The 25,514-nt window shown below is 43.3% G+C and overlaps 1 non-coding gene across 1 annotated transcript; it reads right to left on the bottom strand.

The window, feature by feature from the left end:
* Positions 1-9,103: 9,103 nt before the first annotated feature.
* On the bottom strand, positions 9,104-9,176 carry trnaf-gaa (transfer RNA phenylalanine (anticodon GAA)). Its single transcript has one exon. It is a non-coding gene; the product is annotated as a tRNA-Phe (tRNA).
* Between the last annotated feature and the right edge of the window lie 16,338 nt (positions 9,177-25,514).

Below are 25,514 nucleotides of genomic sequence, written 5' to 3'. Positions count from 1 at the left end.
AATCATGACCAAGATAGGTATAGATTGGAACAAAGTTTCCAAAGAGTGGCCGGAAGCTGACCAGCGAATGACTACACCAGACTGGAGCGCGGCTGGCAATAGTGAGTATAGAGATACCATCACTGCTCTCTGTGCTCTTCTGGACAGTGCTTTTCCTTTGAACATAGACATGACTAAGATCAGTATGTGTAAGCAAAAAGATGGAGAAGGGGTGTCAGCATTTCTCACCTGTCTCACTGCCGTGCATGAGAAACACAGTGGCCTGGCCAGACCCACGACCCTGGCTGGAGTGGAAGGCACTCCTGAGGTCTGGGAAGTGCACCTGCGGAACAGTTTCATGAGTGGCCAAGTTAGTAAAGCGGCTCTGTCTCCTGTGGGAAACCACCAGTCTCACCAAGATCGAGCAGTACACTGTGCATGCAGAAAAGCTGCTGAAGGAGAAGGAGAAGACAAAGTCGACACAAAGAGACCAAGACCTGCATGCCGCCACTCTCACTCTTTTCCAGACTGTTCAGCCTGGAGAAGGAGGAAGAGGAAGAGGTCGAGGTAGGGGCCGAGGCAGGATGACCTGGGGCGACCTGTCCTGGATTAAAGGCCTAACCTGCTACAACTGCAATTGGAAGGGACACATGGCTCGAGATTGTCTCCACAGAAGCAGCCAGAAGCCCTGTGAGGAGTACAGCAAAGCAGACTGATGGGCGGACTCCGGGAATGGGCCCCACACAGAGAACAGGGGAGGTAACACACACACATCTGATGATACACATACACATAGACAGGAGCATTCACATAACGTTAAACACATTAGTAGCAGCACCTGCATGCAACAGCAAGACTACACAGAAATGCCCGATACACCAGTCCAAATAGATACACTTGAAGTTGCATTAAGTTTGTTAAAATACACAACTACTTCCTTCTCTAAACTCCCTTGTATGCCCCTCACTGTATGTGGGCATGTGTTAACCTTTTTAGTAGATTCTGGAGCAGGACACTCAGTGACACAACATGGGGTACTTCCAGTAGACCCACCGCTCAGCTCAAATTCTATTCAGACAGTGGGCATCTCAGGACGACCTGTAACCGAAACTTTCTCAGTCAACCTCCCGTGTGAAAGCAAGGGAGGAATAGTTACGTCCCACTCATTTCTCATCTCACATACATGTCCAGTGAATTTGTTAGCACGTGATTTAATGTGCAAATTAGGAGTAAATCTCATGTCCACTCCAGATGGGCTAACCATTGAAGTAAGTGAAATGTGTGGTGTGCAGTATGGGTTTGGAAGCCCCCTGTATGTGTATGTCTGGCGGCTCTGCTCAGATCAGCTCACACAAACTCCAAAACACCTTGTACAGCTCGCACCCTTAAACACCTCATCAGTTGACACAGATTATATGAAAGAGGAAGATTTGCATTGCACAGCACATGTTCACCAAGGGCAAGATGTAGAGTTTGAAAAGACTTGGTTTGCAGACCTCCACACACGTGAAAGATTGACCCTCAAAACTATATATTGGTTCAAACATTATTGCGCTGTGCAGGTCTATTTTACTCGTCCAAACAGCTGCATCAATGTTCATCGCAGTGTTCTCAAACATGTTATACGCGGCCTCATGACAGAGGACTTTGAGGTCGGCTGCTGCCAACATGATTTCTTTGACATCATTAATTCTATATCCCATGTCTCATTAGCAAGGCCACGAGCCACCTATTGGAAAGACGTGGGGAAATGGGTCAAGAAGTGCGCAGTCAATGGCAATGAATGGTCCCAAACAGAGGACCCTAGTGTGTTGTTTTGCCAAAAGCTTGGGGTCTACAAATAAAGTCATGCTATGTGTGTGTATGTTAAGCACAGCGTAATATTAGCCACTGATGACCAGGGTCCTGGGGACCTCGGCCATAGTGGCCTGTTTGTCTCTGTTTCCACAGGCATAACTCCAGCAGAGGTGCACCCCAAATTGGCGGGAGTTCCAAATTCCGTTTGGGCGAAGGGTAAACATGATGTAGGCCTAATAAAGAATGCTGAACCAGTGGTGATCACCCCCAAATCAGATTTCAGGCCTAAACAGACCCAGCACCCACTCAAACCAGAAGCAATCGCAGGTATAAGACCGGTCTTTGATTCGTTGCTGAAGGCAGATGTAATTGTCCCTTGCCCGGACTCTCCAGTGCGCACTCCTATTTTTTCCAGTTAAGAAGGCAAGAAAACCGTCCCAGCCCGATGAGTGGAGGTTTGTTCAAGATCTGCAAGCAGTCAATGCTGCAGCTGTCCCGCACGTGCCTGACGTCCCTAAAGAGTGCTCTGCAGACCACACCCACTCTGGGACTGCCTGACCCCAATAAACCATTTGTTCAAACTGTCAATGAAAAGAAGGGTTTATGACCTCTGTTCTTTTGCAGAAACATGGGGATAGATTGAGACCTGTAGCTTATTTCTCCAGCAGGGTGGATCCAGTGGCGACTGGACTTCCTGTTTGCCTGCGTGCAGTTGCTGCAGCTGAAAAGGCGGTAATTGCCTCCAGAAATATTGTGGGGTATTCTAACCTCACCCTTTGGTCCCACATGCTGTCTCCCTGCTTCTGTTGGAAAAAAAAAGACATCACATTTGTCAGCACAGAGATGGTTGAAGTATAACACTGTCATACTTGATATGCCTAACATCACTGTGAAACGTTGTTCTGTTCTGAATTCTGCCTCTCTTCTCCCTACAGAGGATGATGGAGAGCCACATGACTGTGTAGCTCTCACTAACGATTTTTGTTCCCCCAGGGCAGACTTAAAGAGCGACCCTTTGGAAAATCCAGACATGATCTTCTATGTGGATGGTTCAGCCTCCAGAGACCCAGAGATGGGAAAGAACAAAGTAGGTTTTGCTATAGTCTCAGATCACGAGGTCCTCAAGGCGTCGTGTCTGCCCTCAAACCTGTTGGCACAGGCCGCAGAGCTCTGTGCCCTTATCGAGACATGCAAATTGGCTGCAGGGTGATCTATCAATTTAATTATTTATTTTATAGGCCTATTTATTTGACCTTTATTAAGTGCTGCATACAATTATTATTTATATTATGAATAATATCAACAGGCCTACCTACAATTTATAATTTTCCACTCACCTTTGCCAGTGTCAATCACCTCAACTAGGCAGATGTTTCTTACCTTGACAGCTTTGATATTATTTTTATTAGAAAATAAATAAATGGAATATCAGTGATATTTCAAATTAAAACAAAGTGTGAAGACTTGATTACTACTTTTGCAAACCACTAGTAAAGATAAACAAATATGTGCCAGGAATCAAGTGTTGATATAGTAGTATGGATATAGTAGTGGGGGATATAGTAGTGGGGATATAGTAGTGGGGATATAGTAGCGGGAGATATAGTAGTGTAGATATAGTAGTGGGGATGGCCGTGCCAGGCTAGTAATCTCTACTACACAATGAGGCCTGCTGGTGGTCATATTTGTCTGGGTCATACAATTCTATGTGATATAGCTGACCCGACCCCGGCCCCCCATCACAGTCAGGAACGACAATATGGCCCCCAGAGAAAAAAGTTTGGTGACCCCTGGTCTAGTTAGACAGGCATGTCTGAGGGGGTGAATTTGCTGAGCGCAGTTGACAACAGGTGGGGGTGGGGCCTAGGGGGGGGTGTCTACCCAGGGCCTTGGCAAGGGTTAACGCGGCCCTGAATAAACCCAGTGGTGCTGCAGGAATAAGCGCTGTGTCAGAGTCGCTGCTGGGATCCTGATCTCGCCGCTTCTACAAATGAGCGTTTTGTGGGGATTTTCAAACATTTAAACACAAACACCTTTCAATAGACCCCTTCGCAGTAAACATCATTCATACGTAAGAGGAAATTGTGCGCGCAGCCTGGACCCAAAAAAGACTCAGCGACGGTAGAGACAAGAAGAAATATTTGGAAGAAATGCCTAGTTGTTGTGTTGTCGGGTGTCAGAAACGTAGCAGTGATGGGGTTAAAATGTACAGAATTCCAGCAGGATCTCACCCATTCCAAAAAAATCACTGACGTCTATGGCTCCAAGCCATCAAACGTGTAGACTGGGATGAAAGCACTATCAAAAATGTGTGGGTTTGCAGCGCCCACTTCATCACAGGTAAGATCAGGCTATTTATTAAATCTTTCTTTTTTATTCTTTCTAGTCTTCATTTATTGATGTAGCAAAATACTTTGGTAACGTTTGTCTGATTAGCTGGGTCATAGTTACACAATGTAATAAATATTGTTAGCATGTTAACTTAGCTTTGCATGCAATTTTGTTTGTAGGAGAGGTCTCGCTTGACTCAAGCAGTCCAGATTTTGTGCCATCATAACATAATCATATGCGTCTAAAGACTTGTAGGCACGAAGTTTTTAGTGGGTGTACACTGAAGTCTTGTCAATAAGCTACGAGTATACAGTATATCTGGCCATTGTATACCAGGGAACTTACTAACATCGTCCGTCCACTCTTTAATTAAATACGGATCTGGTAGGCGATGTCCACTTGTTAGAGTTAACTTATTTATGTAGTATTCTCGATCTTGTAACGACAACTGTTTGTCATAATCTGACAGCTCATAATGCCGGTCTATGGGCAGCGCCATTGTTTCTGGGTCCAGGCTGCGCGCGCATCCTGGCAACGGTCGGTTTGTTTCCAAACATGGGAAGGGGTCTATTTCCACGACGTGGGCAGGGAAATCATGAATATTCATGAGGAAAGTGCCGCCTGATTGGCCGGTGAAGTCTTTCTGTTCCACCACGTTGCTTTATGAGGAAGCGGTTTTGTTTGGTTCCGAACCCATCAGTCCGAGTCCAATAATTATTCTACCATCAGGAAAAGCAGCACAGAATTTACTGCGATTGGTTTCAAATGATTATAATTTCATTTTCAGTCCGACTTCAGATGAGCATTTTAGACAGGTTTATTTTTTTTGAATATGTAGTTTTCACATTTTCATAACAGGCTTATTATATAAATATACAGCAATAATGTTCCAAAAAATATTTTAATGAGTCTGAGTTTTGACTTTGACAGAGTTACTGACACACCAAAGATCATTGCATCAAACAAAATAAATAAACACACACACAAATGTGGGAGAGGTTAAGGCGATGGACTGCTAATCCATTGTGCTCTGCATGCGTGGGTTCAAGTCCTACCCTCATCGCATGTTCTTTTGGTCGGCGTAGTGGTTAGCACGGTCTCCTCACAGCAAGATGTTTCTGGGTTCAAACCCAGGGAGGGCCTTTCTGTGTGGAGTTTACATGTTCTCCCTGTGTCTGCGTGGGTTTCCTCCGGGTGCTCGGGTTTCCCCCACAATCCAAAGACATGCAGTTAGGTTGACGTGGGGCGGCCTTGAGCAAGATACCGAACCCCTGACTGCTCGCTGTGTGCTCTGGGCTGCTCACTGTCCAAGGATCTGTACTATTAATTCAGATTTATTCCCTTTGCAGACTTTTTAATTCAAATCAGTGTCTTTAATTGTCAGATAGAAACACATCCTGGCTGATCGCTTCATCAGGGGGAAATGGGGGAACTGTCCTTAAACTGCTCACACACACAAAATACATTATGATTTAATGCTGTGGCAAAATACAGACAGATAATAATCAGCAATTATTGGTCGATAGTGATGGCCGTCTGAAGCCGAGGCTCCGAAGCGCGTGCCGAGTATAAGGGGGCATGGCAGATGAAGCCCCGCCTTGAGGCGTGGCTCATTCAGAAGAAAACCACGTGAGGGAACCACGTGAGGCTGGGGAGGGAATTTCTAAGAAAAGGAATCACCTCAATCCAAACACAGTTAAAAAAAATCTGTTCCTCAACAAGAATCAATAAAGGTTCCCCTAAAAGTTACTCTGTGCACTGCACGGCTGCAGTAGCACTCACAGTCCCATCACACAAGCACTGAACACAAAGCTTACTCCCTTTATGTTTATGTACACCTTTTTATTGTGCAGACAAAATTATACTGACCATAAATCCATAGAAAGACACAAAGTGTGTGTGTGTGTGTGTGTGTGTGTGTGTGTGTGTGTGTGTGTGTGTGTGTGTAAGAGAGAGACAGAGGGTCAACACCAAATAACATCCAGGTAAATAAGTAAAACAAACAAGCAAAAAAAAAATCTGATGACATAAGTTATTTTAAAATGGAACATTGTGCAAATTACTGTACCTGCAAATAATAATGTAAAGTGGCAGAACATTGACGTGAGGTAGAAATTAAACATGCTGTACATTTCTGTTAGCAGTAGGTCACTAGTGAAGTCTGCTGAATGACAGTCTGAGTAATGAACCTTTTAGTGAATCACAGCCGAGGCCTTGTTTGTCATGGGTCATGTGGTTTTCTGCTCAACGATACAAAGCCTCAAAGCGGAGCTTCATCTGCCCCCTTATTCTTGATACGCGCTTCGAAGTCTCATTTGGCCGTCACGATCTTTAAACAGTGATATCAATTAAAACTATGGTCAGGTTAAGGTCGGACAACAAATGCAAGTGTATGTTGATCTTTGTAGAGTTTATTAAATCTATAGCTCAGTAACTGGCAAGGCAAGTCTAAAATGCCCATTATGAGTCTTGAAAGTATTTGTGTGTGTGTGTTTTGAATATATTATGAAGCCATTGACAACAACAACAACAAAAATCTAAGAAATCATTGTACTTAGCAACCAATAAGTGTGATCCTGAGTGTGAACATAGATCTGGAGCAGGAGACTGAGCCAAGACACACTGAATATATATTTTATTGACCAATCTAACTCCTCATTTATTTATTTTAACTCATTATATCATTGATATTATATCATCTGGAATTATGTAACTTTGACAAGTGATCAGCCTTCAGTATAACATAACTGTGTGAAAGTTTTTGTACAGTGCAGTTGGATTTCCTGTCACTGTGGGCTGCAGAGCACAGTAGTATAGTGCAGAGTCTGATACAGCAGCAGAGGAGATGAGCAGATCCACTTGGTTATTCTTTACATCAACTTCAGCAGAGAGACGTGGTGGGATTGAGTCACTTTTATGTCCACTTTGTGATATAAAAAGAAGGAAGTCAGGTTATTGGATATTGTCTGTACCAGTGCAGGTAGTTTCCTGTACCACTTGCTTCGTAGTTGCAGGACAGAGTAACATCACTGCCTTCATCTATAATTGTATGTGTGAAAAGTGGCTTTATTGAAGCTGCCATGGAGTCACCTGTCATAGAGAAGAGACCATGCACATTCTGATTTTTCTTCCCACCACACAGATGAATAAATCACTAATTCAATGCTTAATATTTCTGCAAGAACAAAAAGTTAAAGTTAACTCACCGAGTGAAAGCCACAGACACATGAATATAAGAGTGAACATGATGAATGGTCTCAGCTGAGTGAAAGTATTCTTTCTGTACTATGATATGTTCACATCATAAAGGTTCATGAAGCTCCGCCCACAGCACCACATGACAGTGTCACCATTGTTACTGACAGATTGTTGATTCTTACTGAAGCATCCTGGCTTTACATTCAGCCTCACATGGGGAACCTGTCTTCAACTCCGACTGTCAGCAGAATTCATGGAATTATGAAAAATCAATCATTCTGGTCTGTAAAAATATAATCGAATAAATAAATCTTTAAATTTCATGTTGCATTTGTTTTTAAAAGTGGTTTTGCTGCATTAGGGACTTTGGTCTTATCGTAAATTGCTGTGAATAAGTCATGATAAATAATTTAGTATAAAAGCTATTATTACTATTATTATAATATGATTGATTTATTGACTTTGTAATAATGAAGCCTGTTATTTCACTGAGGTGAGGAACAAACCAGCTGCTGCTCTTGGTAATATTATGAAAGATGCCACCAAGCCATTAGCTTATAATCAAAGGCTCGAATTTAGCTTTTCCCTGCTATTAAAAAACACAACCTACATAGTTACTGTTATTACATTACTGCACCGACAGTTAATGGAAAAATAGTGAATTAAAGATTATTAAACTCAGCTGGCACTGATGCTGCATGAAAAACTCACGAGTCTCTCAACAATCCGGTTTTCCAGTTGCACTCAGTACAGACAGTGTTGTATTGCTCCGCTTATTTTAACAGGCCATTGTTAGGGAAATAGTCTTCTTCCGCTGGTGGAAGAAGTCCCTTCTTGTTTACTGCAAAATGTGTATATTTTGGATAGAATTCGAAATATGACTTATCTGCAATGTATTCCCATTCTTCAATGTTGCCTTAAAGACACTGCAAATAGTTGTTTTTTTCTGTAGCTCCCATCCCCCATTCCCGCCTTATTTTTCCTCTTCTTTTTTCCAACTGATGACTTACAAACCCAAGTTCAATCAAATCTGACAAATTCCCAAATAGTCAACACAATGAATAACTCTAAGTTTTAATTTCCTGCCTTTTTCCTCTCCTTTTTTTCAATTGATGACTTACAAACCCAAGTTCAATCAACACATACAAGTCTGCGAAATTCTCAAATAGTCAACACAATGGATAACAATAAGTTTTACTTTCTAAAACTCATAAAGTTGAGTTCAAAATCCAAAAATTGTCAGAGCTCTTTGTGTTAAAGAGAGGTAGTAAGTGGACATAACTAAATGAGGCTGCTTACAGTGTATGGTTATTCCGCAGTGCCAAATACATTACTGTTTCTGAAATGTGATCAGGAAATTTTACTGGATCACAGCAGATATATATTGGGGCACGTGCCCCAGTAAAATGGGTCTGGTGACGCCGATGGACAACTCATAAATTCAAGCAACAGGTTAAACACAAGCTTGCCCCTTCCTGTGCGGTGAGCTCTTTGGGATGGCGCTTCTGACTTTTGTTTCCAGATCGTAGGAACTGCTCCGTGTACCAGACATCAATCAAATCCTTCTATGTGAATCTGCCTCACAAATTTATCTTTTGCAAAATCTATGGAGCAGACACCAAACCGTCCTGTCGGCTTGAAGTTACCTCTCTTTGTTGGTACAAATCAAACCCATTCATTCTGCAAGTGTCCTGCTGACTTTGGGCTACAATGAACCAAAATTCTGCTTTTTTTCATCAGCTACACTTGAACAACACACCCCTTAAGTGTCAAAGGCTTAGATGAACACAGACTACACTGCCGAAACCCGGGATTGAACCAGGGCCCTTTAGATCTTCAGTCTAACGCTCTCCCTACTGAGCTATTTTGGCAAGATTGTGCCACCATCTGAGCAGTCATGTCACCGATATAAACATGAGTAGTTGCTAAATCCAATCAGTAAGGTCACATGGTGTTCCTTTTGAACCAAAATCTAATGAAATATAAAGTGATTAAAATAATATATAGTATCATCTGGAAGCATTACATATATAATGTGGTAATTGATTAATGAAACTCTTTTATGTTTTTGGCAATTTGTTTTATTCCAAGCATGTTTTTAATTAAATGAACAAATGTTCACATGAAAGAATGAGCAAATAATAAGCTAAATAATGAGGTAAATGTGTTCTCTGTGCTCGCTCATTTCACTGTTACCCCCCAATCATGCAGTCTTGATTATTTCAACTGTTATCCACAGTGTCAAGTGGATAATGATCTCCCTTATAAGTGCGCACACACAGAGAGAGAGAGAGGTTTTGATCTGTGTGTAGTGTATAAAATAGATTGTGAAATAAAAAACTGAATAAAGAATAGGGAGGTTTTGATTATATGATCAAAATCTTTGTCTCTCTCACACACACAATGTTAGATGTGCAGGAGAGATGGCCTGAGGTCGTTGCAGTGCAGTTCGAGGACAAAGCTGCACGCTGGTGTCGGCTCTACTCTCCCGTTTGCTGCCCTGTGTTTGGTCTGTCTGGGGTCCTGGGGGCGGTGATGTGGCCCATCAGTGGTTGCTGTGTCTGTATCGGGCCCCTGCCTGCTTCGCCGGTGGCTGGTGGGATGATGGGGTTTTTGCACTATCTTTTACTGTTCTTTTGTATTGCGATTGTTGTGTAGGTATTGTGTAGGTTTTGTCATTGCTCTTTTCTTTCTATTGTCCCTGTTGTCCTAATTTTTGTATCCCCTTGTTTCTTATGCGGTCTGTCATTCCTGTGGGAATTTTTTTAAAACTTTTTTGTATGTCACATAGTTCTGTGTGTGTTCCATATGTTTTTTTTTTTTAAGTTTTGGTGTCTCCAGTATTGTTCTGCAGTGTAGAGAATGGTAATAGAAAAAAATGATAGAAATCACTGATACTGTATAAATCACATAATGATTTAATTTGCACTTTTGAAAATCTACCTATTCATTTGGTTCATTGCACATCTTGTGTTCATTGTTTGTGCACTGTTGTCTTTGTTTTGTTTTGTTGTACTGTATAGCTTTTGTGTTGGTATAATAAAAAAAACAGATTGTGTAAAAAAAAACTGAAAAAAGAATATAAACCCCAAATATCCAAACTCACTTTTAACAGAAGTCATCAAGGAATCACTTAACATTTTTGTGAAACAGTATTTTTCATTGAAAAACTGCCATTATACATAAGATGTACATGAAAAGGATGACTTAAAATCCAACAATCAAGACAATTATGGAATCAGTTTTCATGCTCTCATTATGTTAAAGAAGAGTATTGCTTATGGATCCTCTCAGAAATGAAAGTTCGTATGAACAGAACTGGTAACTGGTGCCAATGTTCGGCTGTTACCAATGTTGCTGAAAGATTTTCTCCCATCGTTTAGTCTTTGTTCGCAGAAATATTTTTACAAGCCTTGAGACATATTGAAGCATTTAAGAATAATTCACAAATAAACAGTTTATTATAAAAAGAGGAAACACTGAAAGTAGATTGCACACAAGCATGGCAATTTTCTCATTTTTAAGTAAATATATAAAAGGTATAAGATTATATGTGTAATAGCTGTTCCTAGTTGTACTGTGTATCCACCAGGCTAATATATATCAGAAATTCTTAATAATGACTTCATTTCACTAAAACACACCTCACTGTGTAAAATCACTGTGGATTACAAAAAGCTAACACACAAATATCATTGTAAAATTCAGACTCTGCAGGATCTTGACTTTAGAAAGTGGGATGTATATGAACTTATTGAAAACTTGTTTAGTGCTTTTAGCAAGGATATAGCAGCTCACAGCAACTCTTTACAACCATGGTGAGCAGAAAAGCAGATCAGCAATCAACAGCAGAAGACCACACTGGGTTCCACTCCTGCAGCCAAGAACAGGAATCTTCAAATCAAGAACAAGTTCCTATTACACTGGCAGGTGAGTGTATATTTTTATTGACCTCTCAAACCATCCATTTATTTATTTTTAACTGATCATATAATTGATATTATATCATCTGGAATTGTGTAACCTTAGCAGTTGATCAGCCTTCAGTATAACATAACTGTGTGAAAGTTTTTGTACAGTGCAGTTGGATTTCCTGTCACTGTGGGCTGCAGAGCACAGTAGTATAGTGCAGAGTCTGATACAGCAGCAGAGGAGATGAGCAGATCCACTTGGTTATTCTTTTCATCAACTTCAGCAGAGAGACGTGGTGGGATTGAATCACTTTTATGTCCACTTTGGGATATAAAAAGAAGGAACTCCAGTTTAGATTTTGTCTGTCCCATTGCAGGTAGTCTCCTGTACCACTTGCTTCGTAGTTGCAGGACAGAGTAACATCACTGCCTTCATCTATAATTGTATGTGTGAAAAGTGGCTTTATTGAAGCTGCCACGGAGTCACCTAACATGGAGAAGAGAGCATGCACATTCTGATTTTTCTTCCCACCACACAGAAGAATAAATCACTAATTCAACACTTAATATTTCTGCAGTGACAAAAAAGGTCAAAGTTAACTCACCGAGTGAAAGCCACAGACACATGAATATAACAGTGAACATGATGAATGGTCTCAGCTGAGTGAAAGTATTCTTTCTGTACTATGATATGTTCACATCATAAAGGTTCATGAAGCTCCGCCAACAGCACCACATGACAGTGTCACCATTGTTACTGACAGATTGTTGATTCTTACTGAAGCATCCTGGCTTTACATTCAGCCTCACATGGGGAACCTGTCTTCAACTCCGACTGTCAGCAAAATTCATATAATTAAGAAAAATCAATCATTCTAATCTGTAAAAATATAATCTAATCAATACATTATTAAATGTTTAAATTCCCTGTTATATTTGTTTTAAAATTGGTTTTGCTGCATTAGGAGATTTGGCCTGATCTGAAATTGCTGTAAATAAGTATAAATCATGACAAATAATTTAGCATGACAAGTTATTATTATTATTACAATGTGATTGATTTATTGACTTTGTAATAATGAAGTCTGTTATTTCACTGAGGTGAGGAACAAACCAGCTGCTGCTCTTTGTAATATTATGAAAGATGCCACCAAGCCATTAGGCCTTAAGAGGTGTGATGCATTTTGTGTGTGAAGTTTGCTGGATTGAGTGAAGGTTGCACAGAGAGAGAGAAAGAAACTGGGTGTTTTATTTATTTGTGTTTCTTATTTCCTCCTTCAATTCTCATTGGGGCCTTTGACAGACCTGAAGGGAGAAAGATCACGTCTCAGGTTCTGATCTAAAAATATTGGGACCTGAGAGAAGTGGTGCTTGTGAGTTCTTGCTGCTGTGGAAGGAGAAGTTTCTTCAAAACATGTTACACTTAAGTCTTTATCATCGAGCCTTTGACACCAACAAAAATACTTCAATTAAAGCTCTAAAGGATTCTTGTAATGCTGTAAATATTTGTAAGTTCCTGGTTACATACGGTAGCACTAGGAAACTCGGGACAAGAACTCCATGAGATGTACATGGAAAAAGCATGAAGTTGAGAAAATTACAAGTTAAAAAAGACAAGAAGACAGAGTCATCTATATCCCCCACCCTATATACCAACTATATACCAAGTTTCAAAACATTATTTGTCACATTTTTCAAATTCTGCTGCAGGAAACCAACCCTACCTCTTTATACTGACCACAGCAGCCCATGGCATAAGCCCACCAGACCTTTGGTCCAGGTGAGCTAAAAATTAAAATTTCTCACATTTCTTAGTATCAAAAGGCACATATACATTACTTAATCAACACACAAAAAGAAGAAAGAAAGCATAACTTCATCACACACTTGTGAAATTTCCTCTCTGCATTTAACCCATCGGAAGCAGTGAACCCACACACATACCTAGAGCAGTGGGCAGCCATGCTAACAGCGCCCGGGGAGCAGTTTGGAGTTAGGTGCCTTGCTCAAGGCCATCCCATATTAACCTAATCGCATGTCTTTGAACTGTGGGGGAAACCAGAGCATCCAGACACAGGGAGAGCATGCAAACTCCATACAGAAAGGCTCCCTCTGGCTGCAAACCCAGAACCTTCTTGTTGTGAGGCAACCATGCTAACCACTTACACCACCATGCCACCCAAAATTATGCCTACTCAGGTAGCTTTTTTTTTTGTTTGTTTTTCCTTGCCATGACCCAGATTCAAACCAGGGTTGCTGCGGCCACAACGCAGAGTACTAACCACTATACAATCATGGCGAATTACTCAGAGATAGGCATAGACTAACTTTCAAGACCATACCACTCATAGTTTTCAAGTTCTGCTCTGGAAACAAAACCTCAGACTAACCTGAGAAACTTAGTCTGAAATTGTTTCCATGGAAACATGAAAAATTTAAATTTCTCAAATTTCTTTGTATGAAAAGGCACATCTACATCACCTTGTTAATATGTATACCAAGTTTCAAATCCGTATCATGAATAGTTTTGGATATATGCTCCAGAAACAAACATTGCTCTTAGAAACTAAGTCAAAATCTATTTTTTATGTAAAAATTTGAAAAATACTTGAGAAAGTAGCCAGAATGTACAGTCCATTGACACACTGCATTATTTAAAATGTCTGTCCTTTTTTTTTTTGTGAGGCAAATAGTAATTATGATTATAAAATAAATTCATTGAAAGATGTGTAAAGTACTTTTATATAACAATAAATTGCTTAACAATTGTTGTAATAATAATTATAATTGTTAATTAATACTTAATTAACAATTATAATTATTATTACAAAAATTGCTAAGCAATTTATTGTTATATAAAAGTACTTTAGGCGGCACGGTGGTGTAGTGGTTAGCGCTGTCGCCTCACAGCAAGAAGGTCCGGGTTCGTGGCCGGCGAGGGCCTTTCTGTGTGGAGTTTGCATGTTGTCCGCGTGGGTTTCCTCCGGGTGCTCCGGTTTCCCCCACAGTCCAAAGACATGCAGGTTAGGTTAACTGGTGACTCTAAATTGACTGTAGGTGTGAATGTGAGTGTGAATGGTTGTCTGTGTCTAATGCCGCTTTTCCACTACAAACGCGGCTGAGTCGGGCTGAGCCGTGCCGTACTGAGTTGGGCTGAGTCGAGCTGAGCGGGGCTGTTGGAGTTGCATTTCGACTACAACCGCGCTGAACCGTGCTGGCTGGAAGTGGGTGGACACATTGGGTGGAGTTAGCGAAAGTGGGTGGATGTCACGTGATGTTGTTAAGCAGCGCAAACAGTGACATCAGTGATCTTTTAAGCGGTAGTCTCATGACCTGAATAGTAAACAATAAACATGGAGGACATGGAGTCGTTAGTGTTGCTGGTCTTGGTTCTGTGGCTTGTTGTCACCGACAACGCCAACAGATACTGGCAAGAGCGTATAGATGAGGCAAGGCGCATAAGGCTTCAGAAATTCTCGTAATTCGTAATTCTTCTTCTTCTGGGTTTACGGTGTTTACAGATCCCAGCGTGCTCGCAGGGCGTGTGGGCATGTGAGGACACTCCTCCTCACCAATCAGTGCACAGGGGAGTGTCTCCTCATGCCCCTAGCCCCACTCGGCTCGGTTTGGCTCGCTTCAGCCCCACTCCAAAACCGTGCAAGTTTTAGGGGCTAAGCAGGGCTGAAGCGAGCTGAGTCGTGCTGTTCTTTGGTAGTCAAAACGCGAGCCGTGTCGGGCTGAAGTAAGCTGAAGCGAGCTGAAGTGAGCTGAAAAAGGGTAGTGGAAAAGGGCCATATGTGTCAGCCCTGTGATGACCTGGCGACTTGTCCAGGGTGTACCCCGCCTTTCACCCATAGTCAGCTGGGATAGGATCCAGCTTGCCTGCGACCCTGTAGAAGGATAAAGCGGCTAGAGATAATGAGATGAGATGAAATACTTTACACATTTTTCAATGAATTTATTTTATAATCATGATTTATTTCTTTAATATACATGTATTTATCAAAAGTGAGGTGATGTTGGGTGCAGGAGGTTTTTGCATGACCCAATAAAAATAACTGCAAAAACGTAATCTCATCTCATTATCTCTAGCCGCTTTATCCTGTTCTACAGGGTCGCAGGCAAGCTGGAGCCTATCCCAGCTGACTACGGGCGAAAGGCGGGGTACACCCTGGACAAGTCGCCAGGTCATCACAGGGCTGACACATAGACAACCATTCACACTCACATTCACACCTACGGTCAATTTAGAGTCACCAGTTAACCTAACCTGCATGTCTTTGGACTGTGGGGGAAACCGGAGCACCCAAGGAAACCCATGCGGACATGGGGAGAACATGCAAACTCCACACAGAAAGGCCCTCGCCGGCCCCGAGGCTTGAACCCAGGACCTTCTTGCTGTGAGGCGACAGCGCTAACCACTACACCACCGTGCCACCCTTCAAAAAAGTAATATATGAGTAAAAGTTCACAAAATGCAACATCAGGAAAGTAGAAATTTTGAAAACACTTTCACAGTCATAACCCCAGTGCAGGGGCTTCAAGGTTCTGCTGTGGCCCCAAGCTTCAGCAGTTGTGAAAGAGTTAAGGCTCCAAGGCACACTCTGCGGTGTGTATGACTGGTAATTACTAACACTGGCCACTAGGTGGTGTGTCTCGTCTCGTCTTCTTCTGCTTTATCTGGGACCGGGTCGCGGAGGCAGCAGTCTAAGCATGGAAGCCCAAACTTCCCTCTCCCCAGACACCTCGGTCAGCTCCTCGGGAAGAACACCGAGGCGTTCCCAGGCCAGCCGAGAGACATAGTCCCTCCAGCGTGTCCTGGGTCTTCCCCGGGGCCTCCTCCTGGGGGGACATGCCTGGAACACCTCCCCAGGGAGGCGTCCAGGAGGCATCCGAAAAAGATGCCCGAGCCACCTCAGCTGGTTCCTCTCGATGTGGAGGAGCAGCGGCTCTACTCCGAGCTCCTCCCGAGTGACTGTGCTTCTCACCCTATCCCTGAGGGAGCGCCCAGCCACCCTGCGAAGGAAACTCATTTCGGCCGCTTGTATCCGCGATCTTGTTCTTTCAGTCATTACCCAAAGCTCATGACCATAGGTGAGAGTCGGAACATAGATCAACCGGTAAATTGAGAGCTTCGCCTTTTGGCTCAGCTCCTTCTTCACCATGACGGACCGGTAAAGCGACTGCATCACTGCGGAGGCTGCACTGATCCACCTGTTGATCTCACGCTCCATCCTTCCCTCACTCGTTAACAAGATCCCGAGATACTTAAACTCTTCCACTTGAGGCAGGACTTCTCCACCAACCTGGAGAGGGCAAGCCACTGACCCTAGGTCATTTCCTGATCCCTCCCCATCTCTCTCTCCTGCTCATTTCCTGTCTCTACACTGTCCTTTCCAAAAAAAAGAAGGCAGTTAATTGATTGAAGACAATTTTTTCAAGGATTTTCCCGATGAATGGTAGATTTGATATTGGCCTGTAGTTATTTAATACTGAAGGATCCAGATTATTTTTTTAAAGTAGGGGCTTTACAACGGCTTTTTTCAGGGACACAGGAACAACGCCTGTAATGGAAATTTCTAATAAACACTTCAGAACGCTTAACAGTTGTCTTTTCAGTCATTTATTATAGTAGATCATATAAAAGATATATAAAATAGGAAAGGAAAGAGAAGAATAGAAGAAGACACAACTTCTGATGATGCCGAGAGTACGCGCACTCCGAGTTGTGTTTTAGGAATGTTATCTATTATACTCTGAAAGCATTCGCTCACTGCTTGTGTCTTCACATGATTGGCTCAAGATTTTCTATGAAGCTTTGTTAAAGAGTGCACCTGGCGTGCTCTGGTATGTGTAGGCAGATGCGAGTTAGGGAGAGCTCAAGCTCCCTGCTTATTACCACCAAGGTCACAGAAAAGCGATTACAACATGTGGAAAAACATCTCTTCTTAGTAACTAAGCCACTTTAGTTCAACATACAGAAACACAGAGAATAATAATGTTCATCCATTAAAATTCCCTCACATTCCCCCCTTTTTATCCTCATCTCATTATCTGTAGCCGCTTTATCCTGTTCTACAGGGTCGCAGGCAAGCTGGAGCCTATCCCAGCTGACTACAGGCGAAAGGCGGGGTACACCCTGGAAAAGTCGCCAGGTCATCACAGGGCTGACACATAGACACAGACAACCATTCACACCTATGGTCAATTTAGAGTCACCAGTTAACCTAACCTGCATGTCTTTGGACTGTGGGGGAAACCAGAGCACCCAAGGAAACCCACGCGGACACGGGGAGAACATGCAAACTCCACACAGAAAGGCCCTCGCCGGCCCCGGGGCTCGAACCCAGGACCTTCTTGCTGTGAGGCGACAGCGCTAACCACTACACCACCGTGCCACCCCTTTTTATCCTATAGGATAAATTGCTAAAAGGAAAGAAAAGAACTGTACACAGTTTCAGTGATAAGAGTTCTCAGAGAGATGCGACTTAACACGTCATTGAGTGTACAGGGATAATGCTAAGGCTGGTTTTATAAGACATAGACATTTTAAATGAATGCTAGCAAGCCATATACATAGATCAGGAATAATAGAACAGGAAACAATCATAATGAAAGTGTTTTAAGTTAGGGCTAGTTTCATGTCAACTGTGCTGATGTCATCGAACGGTGGGTTATAGTCTTCATGTGGGTTTGGAGGCCAGTCAGGCAAGTCATCTGAGTCTATTCTCACCATCTGGTAACCAATATTTGTCAGCTGCCTCTGAAACACAGACATACAACATTGACAGAAAACAGGGAGCAAACAGCATCACAATCACTAAGCCCAGGACCGGTATGGTGGAAAGAATCAGAGTCTTCCATCCACTGAACTAACACGATCAGCTGTCTTCAACTCCTCCATGTTCATCTGCTCGTAATTGTTCAGCAACCTTGCGCATCTTGTTCAGTGCCTCAATGAGGTTACCGAGTTAACCCTTGCCCTTCTTGACGTGTATTGGTGCTCAGAGGGCGGGCACGCCCTATCAGCCCTCGACCCACCTCACCGGGACTTGGAGGAAACTCAAAACCCTAAGACTTATCTATCAGCTAGACACTGAAATACTCTTCCCTATTGAGGGTGCGTGCGTGATTGATGTGATACTCACACTGTTCCATGCAGTGATGCCTTTCTTCCTCACGAGCTTTAGTCAGCGTCTGGTCACTTAGGCCTTCCTTTTCCTCCTGCTCAGCCAGTTCAGGAACCCTCCTGGAGCAGCTAGCGTGGATCCACGTCACTCTGCCTGTGACCTTCACTGCCGTTGGGGTCGTGAGCAGGACCTGGAATGGGCTATTCCACCGTGGCTTGTTCCACTTGGTTTGTTGGAAGTCCTTCACCATGATCCAATCCCCTGGTTGTAGATCATGCAGAGGTCCCTCAGCGGGTTTGGGAAGTGCTTCTTTACCTGTTTGTGGATAGATTTCAAAGCAGAGGACAACGTTGCACAGTAATTCAACATTGCATCATCACACAGTGTGGTGTCCAGCAGTGTTCCTTGAGCTGGCCCTATCCCCGTGTTGGGTACTCGTCCAAACAGAATTTCGAATGGGCTTAACCCATGTTTAGGCCTAGTTTGCATCCTCATTTGTGTGAGTACTACAGGGAGGACCTTTGTCCATCCTAGCCCTGTTTCTGCACAAACTTTGCTTAGTTTATTTTTAAGTGACCCATTTTCCCTCTCTAAGTGTCAGTTCAATGAAGTCCATTTGGAGGTGATCAAATGGTTTGTCTGGTATTGGGTATGCTGCTTGAGTTAGTTTGATACCTTGATCTGCATTATATTGTGCACATATCAAGCATTGCTTGCAAAATTTCGCAGCATGATTTGAAAACCCCTTTGTGAACCATCTCTTTGTTACTTCTGCTACCATCCCCCCTTTTTGACACATGGGTGAGCCCATGTGCCAATTTTGCATAGAAAGGGAACATGTATTTTGGTAGACAGGGACGGCCCGAGGGACAAACCCAGACTGAGTTTGCAAGGATACATCCCGCCTGTTTCCAGACTCGTCTCTCGTCCTGGGTAGCAGTGCTCTGAAGGTCTGCTAGCTGTAAACAAGGGGTAGAAACCTGAGGAAAGGCAAGGTTAGAGGGTGAACTGGAAGCCGAGGCTGCACACTTAGCTGCCGCGTCCGCCCTGGCATTCCCTTGAGACACAAGATCAGTATTGTTAGTATGGGTAGCACACTTACACACAGCAATGGCTCTAGGGAGTAGAACAGCATCCAACAACTCAGAGACCAGTTTATGATGTGCAATGGGAGATCCTGTGCTAGTGAGAAAATTTCTATGTTTCCAAATGGTGCCAAAATCGTGCACAATGCCAAATGCATACCTACTGTCCGTAAAAATATTGACAGATTGCCCTGCAGCCAATTTGCATGTCTCGATAAGGGCACAGAGCTCTGCGGCCTGTGCTGACAGGTTTGAGGGCAGACACGACGCCTTGAGGACCTCGTGATCTGAGACTATGGCAAAACCTACTTTGTTCTTTCCTGTCTCTGGGTCTCTGGAGGCTGAACCATCCACATAGAGGATCATGTCTGGATTTTCCAAAAGGGTCACTCTTTAAGTCTGCCCTGGGGGAACAAAAATCTTTAGTGAGAGCAACACAGTCATGTGGTTCTCCATCGTCCTCTGTAGGGAGAAGAGAGGCAGAATTCAGAACAGAACAATGTTTCACAATGATGTTAGGCATATCAAGTATGACAGTGTTATACTTCAACCATCTCTGTGCTGACAAAAGTGACGTCTTTTCTCCAACAGAAGCAGGGAGGCAGCATGTGGGACCAAAGGGTGAGGTTAGAATACCCCACAATATTTCTGGAGGCAGTTACCGCCTTTTCAGCTGCAGCAACTGCACGCAGGCAAAGAAAGTCCAGCCGCCACTGGATCCAGCCTGCTGGAGAAGTAGGCTACAGGTCTCAATCTATCCCTGTGTTTCTGCAAAAGAACAGAGGTCATAAAACCCTTCTTTTCATCGACAGTTTGAACAAATGGTTTATTGGGGTCAGGCAGTCCCAGAGTGGGTGTGGTCTGCAGAGCGCTCTTTAGGGACGTCAGGCGTGCACGGGACAGCCACAGCATTGACTGCTTGCAGATCTTGGACAAACCTCCACTCATCGGGCTGGGACGGTTTTCTTGCCTTCTTAACTGGAAAAATAGGAGTGCGCACTGGAGAGTCCTGGCAAGGGACAATTACATCTGCCTTCAGCAATGAATCAAAGACTGGTCTTATACCTGCGATTGCTTCTGGTTTGAGTGGATACTGGGTCTGTTTAGGACTGAAATCTGATTTGGGGGTGATCACCACTGGTTCAGCATTCTTTATTAGGCCCACATCATGTTTACCCTTTGCCCAAACGGAATTTGGAACTCCCACCAATTTGGGGTGCACCTCTGCTGGAGTTATGCCTGTGGAAACAGAGACAAACAGGCCACTATGGCCAGGGTCCCCAGGACCCTGGTCATCAGTGGCTAATATTACGCTGCGCTTAACATACACACACATAGCATGACTTTGTTTGTAGACCCCAAGCCTTTGACAAAACAACACATTAGGGTCCTCTGTTTGGGACCATTCATTGCCATCGACTGCACACTTCCTGACCCACTTCCCCACGTCTTTCCAATGGGCGGCTCCTGGCCTTGGTAATGAGACATGGGATTTAGAATTAATGATGTCAAAGAAATCATGTTGGCAGCAGCCGACCTCAGAGTCCTCTGACACGAAGCTGCGTATAACATGTTTGAGAACACTGCGATGAACATTGATGCAGCTGTTTGGACAACGAGTAAAATGGACCTGCACAGCGCAATAATGTTTAGACCAATACATAGTTTGAGGGTCAATCTTTCACGTGCATGGGGGTCTGCAAACCAAGTCTTTTCAAACTCTACATCTTGCCCTTGGTGAACATGTGCTGTACAATGTAAATCTTCCTCTTTCATATACCGTAATCTGTGTCAACTGATGAGGTGTTCAAGTGTGCGAGCTGTACAAGTTGTTTTGGAGTTTGTGTGAGCTGATCTGAGCAGAGCTGCCAGACATACACATACAGGTGGCTTCCAAACCCATACTGCACACTGCACATTTCACTTACTTCAATAGTTAGCCCATCTGGAGTGGATGTGAGATTTACTTCTAATTTGCACATTAAATCACGTGCTAACAAATTTACTGGACATGTATGTGAGATGAGAAATGAGTGGGTCGTACTGTAACTATTCCTCCCTCGCTTTCACATGGGAGGTTGACTGAGAAAGTTTCGGTTACAGGTCGTCCTGAGATGCCCATCGTCTGAATAGAATTTGAGCTGAGCAGTGGGTCTACTGGAAGTACCCCATGTTGTATCACTGAGTGTGCTGCTCCAGAATCTACTAAAAAGGCTAACGCATGCCCACACACAGTGAGGGGCATACAAGGGAGTTTAGAAAAGGGAGTAGTTGTGTATTTTAACAAACTTAATGCAACTTCAGGTGTATTTATTTGGACTGGTGTATTGGGCGTTTCTGTGTAGTCTTGCTGTTGCATGCAGGTGCTGCTACTAATGTGTTTAACATTATGTGAATGCTCCTGTCTATGTGTATGTGTATCATCAGGTGTGTGTGTGTGTTACCTCCCCTGTTCTCTGTGTGCGGCCCGTTCCCGGAGTCCGCCCATCAGTCTGCTTTGCTGTACTCCTCACGGGGCTTCTGCCTGTTACTGTGGAGACAATTTCGAGCAATGTGTCCCTTTTGATTGCAGTTGTAGCAGGTTGCACCTTTTATCCAGGACGAGTCACTCCAGGTTGTCCTGTCTCGGCCCCTACTTCGACCTCTTCCTGCTCTTGTTCCTTTTTCTCTAGGCTGAACAGTCTGGAAAAGAGTGAGAGTGGCGGCGTGTAGATCTTGGTCTCTTTGTGTTGACTTTGTCTTCTCCTTCTCTTTCAGCAGCTTTTCTGCATGCACAGCATACTGCTCGATCTTGGTGAGGCTCAGGAGTGCCCTCCACTGCAGCCAGGTTCACGGGCCTGGTCAGGCCACTGTGTTTCTCATGCATGGCGGTGAGACAGGCGAGAAACGCTGACACACCTTCTCCATCTTCTTGCTTACACATACTGATCTTAGTCATGTCTATGTTCAAAGGAAAAGCACTGTCCAGATGAGCACAGAGAGCAGTGATAGTATCTCTATACTCACCATTGCCAGCCACGCTCCAGTCTGGTGTAGTCATTCGCTGGTCAGCTTCCGGCCACTCTTTGGAAACTTTGTTCCAATCTATACCCATCTTGGTCATGATTAGGCAGCGAAGTTCATGGATGGTCGGCCGGAATTCTCTGCAAAATATCAACAGTTTGTTACCAAATCTCTTTCCTCCTACCTCTCTCACATTGGGAAGAGAAGCCATGCTTTCCTTGATATCAGCTGTCATCCAGGGTCTGTGGACTAAAGGCATGCCGTCAGCTCCAGCCACTTCCATCATTGGAAGATGAAGGACTTCAGACTTTAGATTATGGCCTTGTGGACCCACTGGTGCGCACGTGGTCAGGTCCAGGAGGGTGTCTTTTCCATCACCATATGCAAGACCGGATCTCGTGTGTGATGGAGAAGCGCTGAGAGGCGCTGATGCTGGAGGCAGCTGGTAGGCTGAGAGAGATTCCAGAGGCTCAGTATTTTTTTTCTTCTTTGTCTCGACTTCTCCCCCTTTCTGTGGGTGAAGTGCTTGTGGGAATGATGTTCCGCCTTGCTGAGGAGGCAGTGTGTGTTGGGGTGGTGGGGCAGACTCCAGGTCAGGGTCCATCTGAAATTTCAAACACTGAGAAGAGGGTGAGAGCCCTGCCTGTCGTTTCTCTCTTTTGTACTCTCTCTTAAGTGTTTCTTCTTTCCATGCAGAAAACACCCTCCAGTCCCCTAAGAACTTAACATTATCTGCAGACTCTTCTTTTTCCTTCTGTTTCAACTTTTCTTCTAACTGTCCTATCTGCCTGGGACTAAAACTGCCCTTTCCAGGGAATCCTAAGACCTTTACCCATATATCAAACTGTGCCAAATAATCCTCGCCATATGAGGTTTTCATAAACTGGATGTTTGGGCTCTCATAGGAACATCCAATTCTTATTATAGCACATGTAGCTTCACACTTACTTGCTTTTTCTTTTCTTTCCCTAACTTACTGTTTCTGTTCCTCATTGTACACTGTTATATCAATAGGTTATGACAACAATGGCTGAGTTTTTATTAGGATCACAAGAAGAGCAGGTTGGACTATGTCCAAAAATGCGACACAATAATCTTTTAGGTGTGTTCTTATTAGTAAACAATTTATCTGACATTTGCCTTAAATTAAAGTAGGTATCATGTAGCACAACAACCTCAAAGACAACTCACGCATGTGTACAAAATCTGTTTCTCTGTTTCAGAATTTGGAGGAGGACAGTACTCTGTTAATTCATCAATATTTTGCATGCACACCGGTGTGTCTTTGCGTTTTTGCGATCGAACCTCTCTATCCCGTTCCTCCGACGGGCCAGTTGTTCACACAGAACAAAGGGAGCAAGATTCAATTCCCACAAATCGGTGAATGTGAATCCGTCGAAACACGCACCCGTACTTCCCCTCCTCAAGTAGGCGAGCGATTACCCAGTCGTCACTTAGGCGGATAATTCTCTTACACAACCCAATAAACTACTCGCGGTTTATTGTCTCAAAATTGTGTTTTATCCATTGTCTGCAAACATATTGATGGTACCACAGCTTAGCAGTCCTCCTGGGCTCGGACAAACTTCTGTCCGTCTCTTATATCAGTCTTTAAATACTAGGACAAATCTCTGTCCATTTCTTGTATTATTCTTTAAATACTGTTTCCACTAATTTCTTTACACAAGAATGCAAAGTTATCACTTACTGGTTCGGTGAGCCCTGATGGCCTGGTCTCTCGTCCGAGTTCTCAGCTCCGCATCATAGCCTTGGGAGTGTTCCGTCGTCCAAGGATCAGACGCATAGGGCCCACCCAGGGGACGCCAAATTGTAATGGAAATTTCTAATAAACACTTCAGAACGCTTAACAGTTGTCTTTTCAGTCATTTATTATAGTAGATCATATAAAGATATATAAAATAGGAAAGGAAAGAGAAGAATAGAAGAAGACATCACTTCTGATGATGCCGAGAGTATGCGCACTCTGAGTTGTGTTTTAGGAATGTTATCTATTATACTCTGAAAGCATTCGCTCACTGCTTGTGTCTTCACATGATTGGCTCAAGATTTTCTATGAAGCTTTGTTAAAGTGTGCACCTGGCGTGCTCTGGTATGTGCAGGCAGATGCGAGTAAGGGAGAGCTCAAGCTCCCTGCTTATCACCACCGAGGTCAGGAAAGGTGGTTACATCATGAGAAGATGCATAGTTAGTACGAACTCAAGCACCCTGCTCATTACCACCAAGGCCACAGAAAAGCGATTACAGCATGTGGAAAAACATCTCTTCTCAGTAACTCAGTAACATACAGAAACACATAGAATAATAATGTTCATCCATTAAGTCACTTGAGCTCAACATACAGGAACACAGAGAATAATAATGTTCGTCCATTAAATTTCCCTCACACTCACTTGGTCTGCTCACATGGCGTGATGGACCATCCATTGTACCCTCTGTTGCCACATTGGATTGTGTGGGTTGGGCTGTGAATGAGCTCAAGTTCTGATCAGATCCTGTGCACTTTGAATGAAAAACACCTGAGTCAGTCCCCTCAGAATGAAATAGTGGTCAACTGGTGAATTCTCACTATGGACTTTCTGGAAAAGCAGTCAGCTAATGACTGTATTATTTAGTGGTGAATAAGAGAAGAGAAAATACAAAGAAAAAGACCATCTATCTGTCTATCATACCCTAACAATGGCTACTACCTTCCTGGATCCTTCAGTAATTGCTATGTTTTGGAGTGGTTTTGAATTATTCAAGCAACTAAAGATACCTTTTAGAGTTTATGAAATTAAAGTTACTTTCAAAATGAAGCACAATTAGATGAATTGAAAAAGGAGCACTGATTTTTACGAGATTCATTAGTGCTTCTCTTTGAGGCAATCTCATGCGTGTATTTGAATTTCCTGCGTCCTGCAATCAGTTGAGTTACTGTATTTCAATGGCACATCCAGATACAAGGAATCGATTGACATTTTGCAAAACAACCAGAGAAGCTCTTGTTTTGCAGAACATTTCCCTCAACAGAAAAAGGCTTCCCCTGTCCTGACAACAACAGGACCTGTAAAGGAGAGAAC

The sequence above is a fragment of the Neoarius graeffei genome, chromosome 17 (genome assembly GCF_027579695.1).
Source record: "Neoarius graeffei isolate fNeoGra1 chromosome 17, fNeoGra1.pri, whole genome shotgun sequence".
Taxonomy (NCBI): Eukaryota; Metazoa; Chordata; class Actinopteri; order Siluriformes; family Ariidae; genus Neoarius; species Neoarius graeffei.
The sequence above is the reverse complement of the archived record's forward strand: the minus strand, read 5'-3'. Positions and strand labels throughout refer to the sequence as shown.